Raw genomic sequence first — 18,661 nt, 5'->3', positions numbered from 1 at the left:
AGCGCTGGGTCTACTGGAGAAGGTCCCCTCACCCTCTGTGTTAAGTAAGCACATTCTCCACTTGCAGGAAGCTTTCAAGTCCTGGAGAGAAAACACACATGCAGTTAAGCGTGGCATGGTGTGGGGGAAGGGAGAAAGGCTGGAGGGGGGAGGGTACCCTGCATTGAGCCCTGAAGGGTGAGTAGCGGGCATCTGAGCAAAGAAGGGGGAAGGAGAGCAAAGAAGTTTCCTGGTAGAAAGAACAGCATGTGCAAAGGCATAGACACTAAGAAAAGAACTTTGTTGGGGGGGGGGGCGCCTGGGTGGCTCAGATGGTTAAGCGTCTGCCTTCGGCTCAGGTCATGGTCTCTGGGTCTGAGAATGGAGCCCCACATTGGGCTCCCGGCTCAGTGCTCAGTGGGGAATCTGCTTCTGCCTCTCCCCCTGCTCATGCATGGGCTCTCTCTCTGTATCTCTCTGTCTCAAATGAATACATAAAATCTTCAAAAGAAAAATTAAAAAAAAAAAAGAATTTGGTTAGGGAAACTGCATGTCAGTAGATATTGCTAGAGTAGGGAGAAGAGGTCAGGATGTGGCTGGAGGGGCAGGAAGGAGCCAGCTCATGAAGAGCCCTGAATGGCAGGGGAAGGACCCCAGGCTTTATCCTGAGAGCCATGGGAGACAGGGAAGGGCTCTGCGTAAGGAAACAGCATGATAGGACAGTGGCAGGTTGGCAGTCTCTGTGCCCTGACCCCCGATACCTAGATGGGCATCACTGAAAACTCCAGCGCAGTCCCGTCCCGTCACCGCTCCCATGCTGAGAAAACCTGCAGCAATTCCCTGACAGCTTCCTGCCCCCTCCAAACCATCCTCCATGCTTCACAAGAACAGGCTTCCTGAAACACGTGGATTCCTGGCCCGGACATCGCCAGCGGACATCGCCAGCGCCGGCCACCCCTCCTGAAGAGGTCCAACTCCCCGCCCTGGCATTCCAAGCTCTTCCCAGGTCGTTCCCACTCTGTATGTCCTGCCTTCTGTCACTGGCTCATGCTTTTCCTTCCATTTGCAAAGTTCTCATCCCCATTTCCGTGAGTCAGAATCCCTCTCGCTTCCAGAATCTTTCATACCTTCTTGACTTACCATGACTCATCCCCTCAAGGCCCAGCTCTGAGATCCACTTCTCTGCAGGGCCCGTCCCATTCCTCCTGAACGGAAGTGGTGGTTCCCTCCTTGCAGGTCTGATGGCAGAGTGGGGGTTAAAAGTGTCGACTCAGGGGCGCCTGGGTGGGTCAGTCAGTTAAGCTAAGTCTGCCTTCAACTCAGGTCATGATCCCAGAGTCCTGGGATCGAGTCCTGCATCAGGCTCCCTGCTCAGCGGGGAGCCTGCTTCTCCCTCTGCCCTCTGCCCTCCCCCAGCTTGTGCTCTCTCTCTCTCTGACAATAAATAAATAAAATCTTAAAAAAAAAAGTGTCAACTCAGTGATCAGACTGAGTTTTAACTCCTGATTTCACCACTCAGTAGCCGTGCCACCCTAGACAAGTTACCTCAGTTCCGCGAGCCTCAGTTGACTCGTGTAAGCTGATCCCAATAACAGAACTCACTTCAGGGGGTTATGACAAGGACTGTTAACACCACGCACCTGACGTACATCGCATAGGTCCTGGCATGTGATAAGCCCCCACGAGTGTTCCCTATCACGATCATTGTAGTTGGGATGCCCTACCTTTCAGAATTACTTTGTGTCCATCTCCCCCAACTTCGAATTCTGGAAGGGGAGGAGTTATTCACCTCAGGATGCCCACACCTAGCACCGGGTTGGCACACTGCAGGCATTCGACCGAAGACTGATGAACAGATGGATGGATGGACGGAGGATGGATAAATTCATGAAAGAAACCACCCAGCTGCCACAGAGGCCCCTCTGCTTCAGAGGTGGGAGCCAGGCTTGCCCTTTTCTGAACGGGGTTGAATGAATCCTGCATCAGGGAACGAGTGTCAGGGGCAAGCTTTGTCATCAGACAGTCTGTGGTTTGCAATTTCTTCAGGAGAGATCTGTCTAGACAGAGGGGACATCCGCACCAGGGAGGGTCAGGGACTGCATGGGAATCAGAATCCAGGCGAGGGCTTTTCAGGGAACCGGAAGCCCAGCCTTCTCCCTCCTTTCTTCCTTCCTCGCTGCTCCCAAGTTTGCTGAGCAAGTTTGCTGCCTGCCCCCAGGAGCGGAAATTAGGTGACAGTTTTGACCTGGGGACAACAGAGAGGGCCCTTCACCAGGTAGTGACAAGGGCAAAGGGAAGGATGGAGAATCTACCAAGGAAAGGAACCGATATTTATTGAGTAGTTTTTATGTGCCAAGCACTACGCGGAGTGTTTAACATCCACTGTCCTCTCCATAACCCTGTGAGGACAGGACCGCTCTATTGCCACTAGATAAAGAAACAGACACAGAAGTTGACTTTCTCCTGCAAGCATGGTGACAGGATGGCACTTCAGTTCTATCTCTGTAAGCCCATGCTTCTCACCACGAATCACACGTCTAGTGAACAAATATTTTGAGCTCCTGCTCTTTGCACTGTGCCGTGGTAAGTGGCTCGGGGACAGCAAGGATAACTCAGATGTGATTTCTACTCTCAAGTTTATAACCTGAGGACAGAGGTGAAGCCTTACTTATCCTTCAGTTCCCAGCCCAGTGCCTGGCAATACAGTGAATGTTGACTACAGCACGGATTGTCCAAGCTGGGAGGGCCTTTGAAGTTCAGGTATATTGATCCTGTCAATTCACAGATGAGACCGACAAGGAGGAACTATCTGGAGAGGGCGGTCAGGAGCTTTGGGCTCTGGACGCGGGCCACTTGGTTTGAATCTCAGCTCTACTGCTTACCGGCTGTGTGACTTTGGGTTGGTCACTTAACCTCTCTGTGCTTCAGTTTCTTTGAGAAAGGGGGATAAGATTGCAAGAATAAGTAAGCTCATTCACGAGTGGGGTTTAGCATAACACTTAACATGTAACCCACAACACGTTTTGCTCTGATTATGATTAACTCGTCACACAGTGAGTTAGTAGCAGGTCTGAACTAGACCTTGCACTTCCTGACTCACAGATCAGTGCTCTTTCCAGCTCCCCATGCTTCTTTGTGTCTGTTAGAGTGTGGTCAGGGGAGAATGGGAGTCACCTAGGACGGGGGTACATGTGATCAGGTGTCTACTGTCCTTGGGGACAAGTGTCCAATTGTCCCTGAGCCCGTATCTCAGTGTCTCCCACCACCCTTCCTCCCTGTCTTTGCCGCCTTCCCACCCCTACCACCCCCCTCACTCCTAACTGGAACACAGCACCCAGACTCCTGATAACATCTCCATACCTCCCATCGCAATTTCCTCTGGAAGCAGCCAACAGGAAATTCCCCGGAGCAGTGAGGAATGGATGTCCCAAGGGCAGCCGTGATACATCTCCAGCATCAAACCTCCAAGCAGGGAGAAGACAGGTCCCACAGGAGAGGTTTCTCTATTTGTTTTCCTCGGGCTTGACTTCTAACCAGGGAATTTAATTAAGAGCTCCATGGCTTCACCCAGGGAATAGAAATCCAAGGGGACAGCAGGGCTGAGGCTGGTAGCCACCAGGAAGGGAGGGAGGCGCCTCCCTTGGCTCAGCTCTGTGAAGGGTTTAAGCTGTAGCAGAGAAGTTCAGCTCACAGGGGACGTCTGGTCTGACCCCAAGGCAAGAATCTTTCCCTCTCAGAACTGGAGAAATTTTAGATTCTGCGGTACAAATGGAAAGAAGTTTAAACGAGCCAAGGAAATAGGGGAAGTGTGATATCCAGAGTGCTCTCACTTGTAACCACTCCCACTGGCTTCCTGGCCATGCTGGGGATTAGTGGCAAGCCCGTGGGCCTGAGTTCAAATTCTAACATCTTACCTCCCTGAGCCTCAGAATCGTCATCTGTTGGGGCGCCTGGGTGGCACAGCGGTTAAGCGTCTGCCTTTGGCTCAGGGCGTGATCCCGGCGTTATGGGATCGAGCCCCACATCAGGCTCCTCCGCTGGGAGCCTGCTTCTTCCTCTCCCACTCCCCTGCTGTGTTCCCTCTCTCGCTGGCTGTCTCTATCTCTGTCGAATAAATAAATAAAATCTTTAAAAAAAAAAAAAAAGAATCGTCATCTGTAAAATAGGGACAACGCCACCGACTCGTTCACACAATCCACCTATAAAATGAGAATAATATCTTTCTTGCAGAGTTGAGGGCGGAAATAAAAGAGACACGATGTGGAAAATAAAAGGGAGATAGCGTGTCAGGGAGAAGAGGGCATGGGCTTGGCGTTAGGCCTGGGAGAACATTCTAGCTCTGCTGCTCCCTGGCTGGTGAACCTGGGCAGGAGGGGCTCTTCTCGAGCCACAGTTTTGTCGTCTGTAAAATGGGGACATTCGTGCCTACACTGCATCATGGTGAGGGTGGAATGAATCAAGATATGGAAATGCCTCACACTGGCCTGGCCCCCTAGGCGTTCGTTAAATGTTTGCTGAATGTGAACACCCCTCACCCCCTCCGTCACCACCAGATCCCGGGCATCTTTCATGGGAGGAAGGAGCTTCTGAGGAGGGCTTGTCTGTGGTCTGGCATAACCTCCCACCCCTCTGCTCTCTGAGACACGGAGGGGCCCAGAGAGGTAGTCATTTGAGAAGAGGAGGACACATTTGCCTCCGCGGGCCGACCCAGACTGGAGCTGACACCAGATTAGTCATCCTCACAAAATCCACTCATCAGTTCTGTTTAAAAAAAAAAGGAGGTGGGGTGGCGGCACCCGGCTGGCTTAATCAGTAGAGTGTGCGACTCTTGATCCCGGGGCTGTGTAAATAAACTAAAACAAAAAAGCAATATTCAACTTAGTCATCTCTGATCAGTCATTTTAGCCGGATGGTTCTGTGATTTGTGTGGGGGGGTACGCGGCCCCTCCCCAGAGGAGTCGAATTTCTGGTATCTCGGTTTAACTCAGGTCAAAGCCATTTGAGAAGGTCTTGGTGTTTCTGGTACCCACAGCCAGGAGGGAGCCTCCAACCCAATATCCAGGCTCTGGGCTATCTTCGGAGTCTCCTAGGGACATCGGAGGCAGGGAGAAACACAGAGAACAGCATGAAGCTGGGTTTGAGCTCCGTGCGTCTGGCCTTTCATTCTTGCCAGGTGCCTGGGGCCAGGATCCATCATTCTCTGCCTCTTTCCTGTCTCCCTCAGGTCACTCAGCTCTCCTCTGGCCGCCTCCTCCTCCAGGGAGCCTTCCCCGGCACCCCCTCCTACTCATGCTCCAGCCCTGTCGTACTCCATCCATACTTGCCCCTCTACCCCTGGACCTAGATCAATGCCACCCATCCTAGACCCACGGTAGGTTTCTTGAATGAATACATTAATGTACAAGGAGGCTATGACTTACCCTCAAGGACTGTAGTGAGGATTTCAGCATGTCTACATCCCACTGGTTCACTTTGCAGCTCTCTGACCTTGCTCCTCTGTAAAATGGGCACAGTGAAAGTATCTGCCTGTGTTGTGAGGAGCACATGAAGGGAGGACTACGTTTAACATAGGACTGGGTGCGTAGAAATGTTCAGTAAAAATCAAGTATTAGAACAGACAGTAGTTGATTGAAAGGTTTACTCCGTATTTGGTTTGTATGTGGAGAAAATTCCAGAACTAGTGTAAAGGATGGATGAAGACGACGGTCTGCAGTGGGAGAGACCGGGTGGGAGGCTGTGGCAAGACGTGCGGGGCCTGACTGCAGGCAGCAGCTGCGGGGTAGATGGGGGAGGAAAGTTGGGACTATGTCTGAGAGGCACACTGGGTTCTCGGGGGACCAGTCGCAGACTCAGGGAGACACACAGAGAGCATCCTCAGCCAACCCCGCCACCCTCCACAGGCCCGTAATGCCTGTCCTCCTCTGAGCTAACAGAGCCTGACAGGACAGCCCACCTCTGAACATTTCAGTCAGAAAGAGAAGGGGCTGAAGCCAGAGAAGGAGATGAGGCCAGGCCGGCCACAAGGGACGAGGCACAGAGCTTAAATAATTCCTTAACTTTCACAACGGCCTTTGAGGAGGGAATTATCATCCCCATTTTATGGATGGACACAACGAGGCTCAGAGGGCTGAGATAAGTCCCCAGGCCTCCCCTGGGTGGAGGGGGTGGGGAAGACCCTTGCTAACAGCTCAGGCACCATGAGGAGCACTTTCCATACACGATTCCCAAGGGAATCCCCAGGTCTTTACTTATTAGTCCCATTTTTCAGGCAAGGAGACAGCACAGAGACGGCAGTAACTTGCCCAAGGTCTCACAGCTAATATATGACAGGAGGCAGCTGGCGTGGGGGGCCCACCCCGCTCGACTCGGCCTGAGTATTTCTCCGACTATGAAGTAGGACTCAGAACTCTGAGGGGGACAAGTGAGATCCTAATTCCCAGGAAAGTATTACGAAAGGTATGGAGTATGGAGTGGGGGATTGCTACTGCAGAACCGAGAGGAAGGGAGACAAGATGAAGAGGCCAGCAGGGTGCCAGGCCCTCGACAGCTAGCTCCCTCCACAGAGCCACGGAGTTGCTTCCCTGCCTTTCCCCCCGTTGCATCCCTAAAGCCCACAAGCCCCTTGATCCTCCAGTGTTTTTCCTCTGTATGTGTGTGTGTGTGTGTGTGTGTAATTCTCACTACAGAGAGGAGTCTGGTAAGTAGGGATTCTTTCTCGATGTGAACTGAACACAGAGGTGCAGGGCTGATGCCTTAAATGTACTCATATACCAGTCTCACGACTGTTGTCCCCTCATACCACTCCCGCTGGGACCCAGCTGAGACGAAAGGCAGGATTTAATCCTAAAATGTGGTTTCTTAATAATAATAATAATAATAATAATAATAATAATAATAATAATAATAATGCATAGATGCTGCTTCCAAATTCAGCCTTCTGGGACTATGGAAAAAGCTTTCCTCTCTCCAAAGACAAAGCAGTTTGACAGTCTCTGAAATTCAAGGGAACTTTCTGGCATGGATAATTAATTGACAGACACATCTGAGATTTCTAAGCATCCTTTTAAAATCTCAGGTGTTTCCTTGGGGCACCTGGCTGGCTCAGTCCGTGGAGCATGCGACTCTTGATCTCGGGGTTGTGAGTTCGAGCCCCACACTGGGTGCAGAGATGACTTAAAAATAAAATCTCAGGTGTTCCCTTCAAAACATAACCTCCAAATTCCATGTGGAAATCAGCTCTCATTCCCGAAAGGCAATTTTGGGGAATGAGAGCTGATTTTCACCCATCCGACTGGAGAAATTGGAACAGATGGGTCACATCCAACATCGACTAGGGTGTGGGGAAATGGGGCCCCTAGGAGAAGAGATACTGGGACTGTCTTCTTTGGAACTTGGGACAACTTGCCAGCAAATCTCCAAGGGTGAAGCGAGCATGCCTTTTGACAGTACCATTGCTAAGTCTCAGCTTACTGAAGTAGCCTCCCACATGCACACGGATGCCCGTTTATCATAGCGGGGAGAATCCGAAGAGGACCCAATGCTTGCATTCCCTTTGGTTCAATCAATGATATTATATCTACATATGAGCGCCCATAAAGCAGTTAAAAATAACTTGGTAGGTGTCTGTGTATCGATATGATAAACTCTCTGGGGGGAAAAAGCTTACATGACAAAAGCAAGTTCTAGAAGAGCCTGTGTGCTGTGATCCCATTCATGTATTCAATTCACGTATTCATTCAAACTACATTTGTGGACATTTACAACTATAGAAACGCACGTAAATGCTGGAAAAGTAGCTGGGAAGGAATCCTACCAAGCTGTTCACGGTGGTCAGCTGGGGAGGCAGGAGGACGGCGTGGGTGCAAAAGGCTTCCAGCTTTTACTCTCTTACATGTACTGTTGGCATTTGTAACTAGGGGGTTTTATTGCTATAAAATGTATTTACATGAATGTATGTGAATAAAAGAAAACATTAATTACTAAGCTTTCGAGCAAGCTGCTTCTTTACGTCAGCAAACTTCACGCTCCACGTTATATAAGAGAGGTTACTAAGGTGACTTCTGGCTCTAAAATTCTAGCAAAAAAAAAAAAAAAAGCATTTTCAGTAAAACAGAGGATATTCTAAACAAAAGGTTTTCCGGCCTGGCTTGAGTCGGGGTCATCTGTGAATCTTGACAAGCAACTCCAGGGATTCTGAATTTATAAGTCTCCTCTCAAACTACTGTTGAGTTATTTTATTTTTACTTATTTTGTTTTTTTTAAACAAACGTGGTACCTAAAGGATCAAGAAGGGAAAGAGACCTTCTCAAAGTCACAAAGCAGGTCTCCCCCGCTCCTGGCGTTTCCTCTCCCCCGGCCCCAGGCCCTGGGCAGAAGAATGCTTTCTCTTTCTTCCCCCTCAGCACCCGGTCCCCCGCCCCCACCATTGGACCAGCTGTGAGTGCCACAGAATTCAACCTCAGACATTCTAAAGCAGCTCCAGAGACATTTCCTCCGTGTGGAGGAAGAGTGTCCTTTGAGGAAGATGCTAAATTGCCTTAATTATGATTCTTTCGAAAGCACAACGTGCCCATCTGCTTGCCGGGGTGGGGGGTGCGGATGCACGCTGAGCACAAGAACAGATCAGCCCCAGTGCAAACCCAATTAGCAGGTCCGTGCAGCCCTGTGATCCAGGGGAAGAGGGAGCGCGGGACCCTCGGGTGGGCAGCACGTTGGCTCGGCGCCAGGGCTGCTCTGGAACGGAGGGTTCCAGCCGGAGCGAGGGGGCCGCAGCCAGTGTGAACTCTTGACGGGGGTGGGGGGTGGGGTGGCAGCGGAGGGCACAGGGCAGTTCTAGGGAGAGGCTGCAGGCGTGGGGGCCCTGGACTGGGGCAGCGTGGACCCCATGCCATTCAATAAACATGAGAAGCAGAAGGGACTCTGAGATGTCATCACGGCAAGAGCACACGTGCTGGGTCAGACGGCTCTGGATTCAAAGCCTGGCCCTGCCACTTACTGGCTCTGTGACCCTAGACAAGATATACAGCCCTCTCCGGGGCTTCCCACTGTGTAAGATGAGGACAGTAGTACCTACTTCCTAGGCTGGGTGAGGGAGAGTGGCGTGATCTGTAGCTCGTCACATGAGGCCAGGCAGGATTAAGTGCTGGGGTGTTAGTTCTCCTCTTGTTTCTTTTCTCATTATTATTCACCCACCCTCTCCTGAAAGGCTCGTTCTTTCTCAGGCAGGAAGGGTGCAGAGAGGAAATGAAACAATGTCTAGGAAGGACAGGAACTGAATCTGTGTCACTGAAGGAGATCTGCACAACCTTGGAGGAAGTCCCTTCACCTGCTGGGCCTCAAGCTTTCCCAGTTAGAACACCAGGTGTCGGGGCACCTGGGTGGTGCAGTCGTTAAGCGTCTGCCTTCGGCTCAGGGCGTGATCCTGGCGTTCTGGGATCGAGCCCCACATCAGGCTCCTCCGCTGGGAGCCTGCTTCTTCCTCTTCCACTCCCCCTGCCTGTGTTCCCTCTCTCGCTGGCTGTTTCTATCTCTGTCAAATAAATAAATAAATAAATAAATAAATAAATAAATAAATAAAATCTTAAAAAAAAAAAAAAAGAACACCAGGTGTCTGTGTGTGTGCATGTTTGTGCGTGTGTCTAAGTAAACTCTACTCCCAACGTAGGGCTCAAACTCACAACCCCGAGATCAAGAGTCACATGCTCCACGGACTGAGCCAGCCAGGCGCCCCTGTAGCACAAGGTCTTAAGGACGTTTCCCCCTGGCCAGCTAGTGTCTGATGCATGATGACAGCACCAGGCTCCATCCCTGGTGGAAGATGGGATGACTGCAGGGCAGTAGAAACCTGGAGACACTTCTCATCACCGGAAGAGTCTGACGGGAACTATCAAGGAGTGGGCTGAGGGCGAGGATAGTTCTTTGGCAAAGAAAGGACAACTTGTCCAGCTTTTTTTTTTCATACAGAAATTGATGGGACTGTTGATGATAATAGCAGCTCCTGTCTTTTTTCTTAAGATTTCATTTTTTAAGAGATTTTATTTATTTATTTGAGAGAGAGACAGATAGTGACAGAGAGCACGAGTGGGGAGGAGAGGGAGAAGCAGGCTCCCCATGAACAGGGAGCCCGACTCAGGGCTTGATTCCGGGATCATGACCTGAGCTGAAGGTAGACGCTTAACCGACTGAGCCACCCAGGTGCCCCTAAAGATTTTATTTATTTATTTGAGAGAGAGAGAGAGAGAGAGAGAGAGATCACGAGCGGGGGGCACAGGCAGAGGGAGAGGGAGAAGCAGACACACTGCTGAGCAGGGAGCCCATTGCCTGGGCTCAATCCCAGGACCCTGAGAAGATGACCTGAGCCGAAGGCAGACATTTAACTGACTGAGCCACCCAGGCGTCCAGCAGCTTCTGTTTTGTGACTATATCTTTCACCCCGTAACACCGCTGGAAAGAAATAACCCCATTTCAAAGATGAGGAAACAGATTTAGAGAGCTGAGATCAAGGCAGAGCTGGGATTCGAACCCAGGAAGTTTGGCATCAGATCGCTGGGCTTCACGCTGCACTACCAGCTGGGAACTGCTTGAAATGCGGAAAGAGAAACACGCAGATATCCTCCTATGTGTTAAGCAACAGGCTGGACACTATGTTTACTTCGCTTAAACATTACAATAATCTTGTAACATAGCCATTAACGTTCCTGTTTTATAGACACAGACTGCGATTCACTGAGGCTAGGAACTGGATTCGGGGTGTAACAACATAAAAGGGTTAGCTTAGGGGCTCCTAACTGGTGTTTGGGCTGTGGCCCTTTTGGCAATCTGGTGAAACCTATGGATTCCTCCTCAGAACGTGATTTCAATGCATAAAATAAAATACATAGGATTGCAAAGGAAACAAATTATAATGAAATACAGTTGTCACAATGTATTTTTTAAAAACCCATGATATAATAAAAGTGCTCCTTTATTGACACATTAAATAACAAGATCTGGCAGCTGGCCTAATAACCATCCTAATTTCAAAGTCATAAACAATATTTCAAGATATCTGCAACAACCATAATGTGATACCAAAATATCTATGATTTTTATTGGAAACAAAGCCACAGGGATTGCTAGTAATAGGTGGTTTATTGCCTTCATTCATAACTGAAGTGATTCTAACTTTCAGATAGAAGATAGTGAAAACACAGATTTCCCCTATTCGAGTAATTTTCCCCTATTCGAGTCTGTGTCCTGCCTGAATTCCACCCATGGTATTCCCCAAGTTAATACCCCTTGCCTAGACTGTAAGTATGGTCACTAGATAGAGCTGTACCAGAAATCAGACATGGTGGTGCTTTGGTAACTTACCAAAGGCTTGTTTCACTGGAGACCAAATCTTCAAGGAAGTACGTGGTGCTCTCCAGCTCCATTACGCACACCTGGGGGAAAACACCTTTTGTTTCAATGACCCATCCAAGGGAACAGGACCACCGGAAGACATGCGATACTGGGGCACGGAGGTCCCACCTGGGCAGACCAGTCCTTTCTGGTTCTTGGTGGCTTCAGTGGGGTGGCTAGAATGCATGAAAAACTCACCCCCAAATTTTTCACACCATCTTAGGTTTTTAAATCTTAGTCCTGGCTCTGTTTTCAGTAGATAAGATTTCTTCTCTCTTAAATGGAAGACTTCATTCAATAAAGATTAAGACCTACCAAAGAGTGTAGCAAGCACTGAGAATGCATTTATTCATTTAATTTATGTTCATTGAGTGTATTGTTAGTCCAGACTCTTTTGAGCTAAGGAAAAAACAAAACAAAGCAAAACAAAAACAGAAAACAAATGGGGGGGGAGGGAACTTACTGGCTCACATAACTGAGAAAGTATAATAAGACCACTTCAGGTATAGCTGGATCCAGGCTCTATTTTCCACTATAGCAGTTTATCTCAGACAGACTCTCCATAAAGCGGCCACTAGTGACTTCAGACGACTGTCTCACCTGCTTAGCTACCTCAGCAGAAAAAAAGTGCCTCTTTCTCCCTTGTTTCAGAAAGAGTCCTGAAAGTAGCCCTCCGTGGATCAGGCTGGGTCACGTATTTGTCTCTGAACCAATTATGAGGCAAAATGGATGGAATAAACCTGAGTTATGGCTGGAGCCAGTCCTACCTGAACCACGAGGCTTGGGGAGGGGGCGCCCCAAGGGAAAATCAGGTCACTGAACGTGGATGCTGGGAAAGGGCAGCAGATGCCCTCTGTTTCGATTGCCTCCTAGTCACCTGCTTGGTGAGGGAGGGTCGCCGCCCTAACTAGTAGGAGATGGCTGAACACGCGACCCTGACACGGGACAGATGAACTCAAACAGGAAGTTATTAATCAAACATACTCCCAGAGCCCTAGAGGAAGACACAGCCCGCCACCCAGGACCGCAGGGGGCTTGCACTCAGGAACGGAGTGAACCTGCAGGGGCTGTGGGAGGTGGACTTTGTTGTTGCTTTTCTTCAAGATTTTTTTTTTTTTGAGAGAGAGAGAATGAGAGAGAGAAAGAGCAGGAGAGTGGGGAGGGTCAGAGGGAGAAGCAGATTCCCTGATTCCCAGATTCAATCCTAAGACTCCAGAATCATGACCTGAGCCGAAACCAGATGCTTCACCAACTGAACCGCCCGGGGGCCCAGGGAGGTGGGCTTTGTAGTAACCCAGAGGGTGGGGTTTCCTTGGGAGGATGTGATTGGCTTGTTTGGATAATTTCTCAGGCTGGCAGGGAGTTGCAATCAATTAGGTTGTGATGAGGACAGCTGGCCCTGCCAACAGGGGAACTAGCAGGGGGAGGGGAGGAGGGGGGAGCCTTTCCTGCTGTTGCGGGGGGCAGATCTGGAGCAGGGGAACAGGCCTCCTCCGAGGCCCTGGGAGGCTCAAAGATGCCAGAGCAGCACAGGGTGTTTAGACCTTATAACACACCCTGTAAGGGACCTACTACACGCGGGTGTGCTCCTCGGCCTGGGAGCTGCTGGGATGGGAGGGGTCTCAGACATTAGCTGCTCTGACTTGGAGCTGGAGTACCGGGCTCCATTAGGTCTCTCCTGGATCCGACTCTTTAAAACTGTTTCTAGGGCGCCTGGGTGGCTCAGTCGGTTAAGCATCTGCCTTCGGCTCCGGTCATGAGCTCAGTGTCCTGGGATCCAGTCCCGCATCGGGCTCTCTGCTCAGCGGACGGGAGTCTGCTTGTCCCTCTCCCTCTGTGCTCTTTCTCGCGCTCTCAAATAAATAAATAAAATCTTAAAAAACAAAAAACTGTGTCTACTTGCCGGCCCTCTACTCAAATACCTCCGTGAAATCTTGAACCACTGTCGGACATTTAGAAACTTCTTCCTCATATGGAGTTTTTGCCCTAAATTCAATTCAAAAAACACTTACCCATTGAGTGACTCACAAAGTCTGAAATCTTTACTATCTGGCTCTTTACAGAAGAAGTTTGCCAATCCCTGGACTAGCCTCGTGGGTGTCAGTCACAAGGAAGCCAACACTTGCAAAAGGGTTGAGTTCAAATCCAAACCAGATTACATCGCCTCCCTGAGTCTGTTTCCTCATCTGTAAAATGGGGATGAAAACAGTACCTACCACGGGGTTCCTTTTTGGGGTTAAAAATGTTCTGGGGGCGCCTGGGTGGCACAGCGGTTGAGCGTCTGCCTTCGGCTCAGGGCGTGATCCTGGCGTTATGGGATCGAGTCCCACATCAGGCTCCTCCGCTGGGAGCCTGCTTCTTCCTCTCCCACTCCCCCTGCTTGTGTTCCGTCTCTCGCTGGCTCTCTCTCTCTCTGTCAAATAAACAAATAGAATCTTAAAAAAAAAGTTCTGGATTTCGGGGCACTGGGTGGCTCAGTCAGTGAAGCGTCTGACTTCTGATTTCAGCTCAGGTCATGATCTCAGGGTGGTGAGATCGAGCTCTGCATTGGGCTCCATGCTCAGCATGGAGCCTGCTTGACATTCTCTCTCTCCCTCTGACCCTCCCCTCCATCTCCCTCTCTTAAAAAAAAAAAAGTTCTGTATTTAGATAATGGTGATGGTTACCCACCTTTGTGAACATAATAAAAAATCACTGAATTGTACACTTTGAAAGAGTAAATTTTATGATTTGTGAATTCTATTTCAATAAAAAAAGAAAAAAAGGCTGACTTCCAAAAGCTGTCATAGGGATCACACGAGATACTGTGGAGTAGAGTGTAACTAAGAGTAGGGCATAGCCTAACACAGGGGAGGTGAGTTTCCCACCAGCACCAGCGCCAGCGCTGGCCCCGGGAGGTGGGGGAGCATTTGAAACAAAGCAATGTCAAAACATTTCACGTATGGACTGACCTCTGCTTTTCTCTCTTTCACAACACCTAGAATAGGAAAGCATCTGGCAGGCAAGCGAAATCAGCATTCAGGCTGAAATTATACTGTCCAAATTTAAAATGTTCATCTTTTAAGATAAAAATAAATTTCTTTTCCTTAAAATACTATCATGCTTGGCAGATTTGACTACACAAAAAATAAACTATTCTCCACGGTACATGACACGATACACAAAGTCAAAATAACAAATTAGGGGAAAGTAGTTCTACATAAAACAAAGAAAGGATATCCAAGAAGTAGCTTGGAGGAAGACAAAGAACTCGCTAGAAAAACAGGCTCAGGACACAGACAAGTCGTAGAAGGTGACTGACTGCAAAGGGCCAACGTGCTTATGAAAAGACACAGAGCCTCCCACAGAAGAGACACTCAGAGAAATGCACATGCAAAACCAGAAGTGTTATTTTCTCTCATCAGATTGGCAAAAATGTAAGCAACCAATAAGATAACAAAATAAAAATAAGTGTGAGCCCACAAACTGCTACAACCTTTGGAAAATTAATCTGGCGCTACTTATTACAATTTAAAGTATAGAGGTACCTGGGTGGCTCAATCGGTTAAGCGTCTGCCTTCGGCTCAGGTCATGGTCCCGGGATCGTGGGATTGAGCCCTGAGTCAGGCTTCCCACTCAGCGGGGAGTCTGCTTCTCCGTCTCCCTCTGTGTTCTCTCCCTCTGTCTCTCAAATAAATAAATAAAATCTTTGGGGAAAAAAAATTTAATTTAAAGTATATCCACCTTTTGGCCCGGTAAGTATGCTTCCAGGAATCTGTCCGATGGAAATATAGGACGAGTACATGAAGGTCCTTGTACAAGAGATTCACAAAGGCGCTCTTTTTTTTTTTAAGGATTTTATTTTATTTATTTGACAGAAACAGCCAGTGACAGAGGGAACACAAGCAGGGGGAGTGGGAGAGGAAGAAGCAGACTCCCAGCGGAGGAGCCTGATGTGGGGCTCGATCCCAGGACTCCGGGATCACGCCCTGAGCCCAAGGAAGACGCTTAATGACTGCACCACCCAGGCGCCCCCACGAAGGCGCTCTTTATAGCAGCAGAATCAAAAAACTGGAAGCAACCTACAGGTCCATCAGTGAGAGAAGGGCTGGAATGAATCAGTCCACGTCCCATAGGCTGTTATTAACCATAGGCTGTTATTAACCACTATAAAGAATGAAAATGTTGCATATGGATAGGAATGACCTTTAGACATGGTATTAAGTAAAAAAGGCAAGATGCAGAACAGTATCCACTGTGTTTTGTACATACAATAATATATTGTTACGTAAAATGGGAGGGACGGTATTGCATGCAGACATTTGCTTATCCATGCTTCACAAAGCTCTGGAGGGCCCACAGCAAAGGCAATGGTGGCTGCTTCTGGGGAGCCGACCTGGTGCCTGGAGGACAGGGGTGGAGAGAAACTCATCTTTGAAGGCTCTTGTGTACCTTTGACCCATGTGAATATATTACTTATTAACATTTTAGATTAATGAAAAGAATACACAGATCTAATACATTGGAGAGGTGTCCACAATACATTGTTAAATGAAAAAATAGGTTCCAGGACAATAAAGAATGATTTTTTTTTCTGTAGAAAAAGAAGAAGGAAGGGAGGATGGAAGGAGGGAGGAAGGAGGGAAGGAAAGGAGGGAGGGAGGAAGGAAGGAGAGGGAGGGAAAAGGGAGGGAGGAAGGAAAGGAGGGAGAGAAGGGGGAGGAAAGAAGGGAGGGAGGGAAGGAAAGAAGGGTCTCTAACACTATGCACACAAACACTCGCATGTATTTATTTAGGCATTAAAAAGAGGATTTTTTTCTCTACACATGACCATGCATACCTTTCCTAATTAAAGAATAAATTGCCATTGCTTTGACTTGTTTTTTTTGTTTGTTTGTTTGTTTGTTTTTTGGGTTTTTGGTTTTTTGTGTTTTTTTTTGTTTGTTTGTTTTTTGTTTTTTGGTCACAATGATTCATTCATTTTGAGCTGAGGACTCCTATCTGGAAGATTTCCACGCAAACTCTTGGTGCCTGAGCCAGGCTGGAAGAGCGTCTCCTGCCCAGCTGGGTCCATCCCGGCAGCATGGGAGCTGCTTTCCTTGTCCTCGGGAGCATCAGGGTCTGTGTTTTCAGCCCCCTGGGCTTGGCCCTCTCCTTTGCCCAGCAGAGGAAACACATGCTCCCCAGTACATTAAGGGAATTTGGGGGGCACATTTCAGGACAGAGCGGGGGAGACACAAGCAGGGTGAGGAGCAGAGGCTTCTGGGACCCTGGGCCGGGCTCTGAGCTCCAGGCGCTGGCTGCACAGAGGCCCTTCCAGCTGCCCACGTGTATGGCCCCCGGAGAGCAGCTCGGTCTTCCTGAGAGTCCCATCTCTGGAGGGGTTAGTTGGTGACTTTATTCTCCAGTGACATCCCTGTGACACTTCGCTCTCACAGTGTGAAGGGCTGGGCTGAATCTCAAGTGGTTCATCCCAGTGGGATTTCTGGGCAGCCTGGGTTCCACCGACCTGCGGGCTCTTCCAGATGAATTTACTGGTTAAGAGCTCCAGGGTCCAACAGACGTGGTCTTCAAATTAGCTATGGGATTCTGGGCAGGTGACTCATTCTCTCTAAGCCTCAGTGTTCCCATCTGCAAAATGGGAATGAGGGTGAGGAAGCTCTGCTCCATGAAAATGCTTCGAGACGAGAGGATGATGGTAGCCTGACATGTGGGAGATACGACAGCCAAGTCACCAGGCACAGTGGGGTTGCAGCAAGGGGGTGATACCGTGGGTTATAGCAAGGGGGTGACACTGTAGAAGGGGATACAGCAAGGGGAGGTGACACTGTGGGGTTGCAGCAACGGGGTGACACTGTTGAAGGGGATACAGCAAGGGGAGGTGACACTGTGGGGTTGCAGCAACGGGGTGAAACTGTTGAAGGGGATACAGCATGCCTCTGGCTCTAATTGTACGATGACCTGTGGTGTGACCTCGTGGGTGTGGTTGGCCAGGGACAGTGCACAAGGGCTTGTGGGGGAATTTGTGGGCCTGAGCAAAAGGGAAAGGGTGTCTAGAGCCATCTCCTGGGAGGGGATAACACCTCTGGCAGGTTCAGCCAGACCTGCAGGCAGCCTGTCCGCCATCTTGAGGCCCACACGGGTGGGAGGGAGGGGCTGTCTAAGCAAAGGCTCTGAAGCCGAGTTTATAAAAATAACCCTCCCGGTCCCTCATGGGGCAGAGGCAGCACCCCCACCCTGGCTCACTCCTGCTTCTCACACCTCAAGTGAGATTAGACAAGCACAGTCATTAATTATTTCAGAAATAACCAAGGCAGCACTTGTCACCCCGGCAGCTGAGGCCGCAAGTGCCCAGTTGGCTTTCATTATTTTTCAGGGAAAGAGCTGCATCCATCAATCACAGGCCCATTCGGCTGAGTGCCCAGTGGTAGGTTGAGCTGGTGAGGGGACGGTGCCTAGTTCTGGCCTCTGCTCCGGGGCACCGACTCAGTGTGGGGCTGGGCCTCTGAGCCCGGGAAGGGCTGTGACAGCTGGCGGGGAGGGCCAGGATGTGTAGCCAGGCCCCTCGTATCGCGGCCGTGTGACCTTGAGCGAGGTCATACATCCTGACTCTGTCTCCTCATCGTAGGCTATTGGTCAGAAATTTGGAAACATCGTTCTGTGGAAACAGTGGGAATATCTGAAAGAAGGCCCAGGAGAGTACAGGGGTCACTGGCAAACAGGACTCTCAAGGGTCCCAACCCAGGTTTGTCACCTCCATGCCCTCCTTCCCAGAGCCTCCTATGGTTCTCTCCTTTCTCCAGGCCCATTTCCAGGGGCCGCATGTGCTTGGTGGCCACTCTCTTCCTGCGGTTGTGGAAACTGCTCTCTGCCCAGCTGACCGGGCATCCCCATGAGACTTCGTTCCAGCACTGTAGGACCCTCTGGCTGACTTCCCTCCGCTTGTCAGCCCTGTCAGAGCAGGCCCGATGGTGGTGCAGCAGACGAACCCCAGCACTGGGGGACGGAAGGATTCTCTTCTTACACCCGAGCCCCACTGAATCCTGGGAATGTCTGCTCTGAATTCTGGCCATTCCCAACACTTCCATAGTATGACGTTTCTAAATTCCTGACCCACACCCCTGTCTAGCCATCCTGACTGACAGCAGACAGTGGCCTGGTAGCTAGGCTCTGGAACCTCACTGCCCGGGTTCAGATCCCCACTCTACCACTTACAAGTTGTGTGACCTGGAGTAGGGCGCTTTACCAAGCTGTGACTCAGTTTCTCCGTATGAAACAAGGGGATACTGCCATACCACTGTACTGGGGTTGTTGTGAGGGT

The sequence above is a fragment of the Ursus americanus genome, chromosome 33 (genome assembly GCF_024610735.1).
Source record: "Ursus americanus isolate L20-20 chromosome 33, mUrsAme1.1.p, whole genome shotgun sequence".
NCBI lineage: Eukaryota > Metazoa > Chordata > Mammalia > Carnivora > Ursidae > Ursus > Ursus americanus.
Note: the sequence above shows the minus strand (reverse complement) of the source record.